This window comes from Nansenia antarctica (assembly GCF_963989245.1).
Source record: "Nansenia antarctica genome assembly, chromosome: 19".
Taxonomy (NCBI): Eukaryota; Metazoa; Chordata; class Actinopteri; order Argentiniformes; family Microstomatidae; genus Nansenia; species Nansenia antarctica.
Window position 1 is genome coordinate 8,900,716 of NC_137692.1, and position 382 is coordinate 8,901,097.

Below are 382 nucleotides of genomic sequence, written 5' to 3' on the forward strand. Positions count from 1 at the left end.
TCTCCCCTGAGCCTGGTGGAGTTAACACACAACTCTCTCTCTACGACAGACACCTAGAGACCTAGATACCTACAGATACCTAGACCCCCATGGAGGCTGAGACCTCCACCAACTAAACAGTGGAGGAGACCGACATGTTTTCCCATGGATCCCACCAGGCTCTGAGAACGAATGTATATCTGTTTGTTTGTTTGTGAGTGTCATTTAAACTAGGCGGCGTTGGACATGTGTGTATCATTTAAACTAGGAGGTGTTGGATGTTCTGATGGTTCTGGTTTGCTTGCTCCCCCACACCCAAAAAGAGAGAAAAAAAAACAAAAAAGTTGAACATCAGTAATTGAAACCACGATTGTACAACATATGCTCCACATCAAGTGGGGAC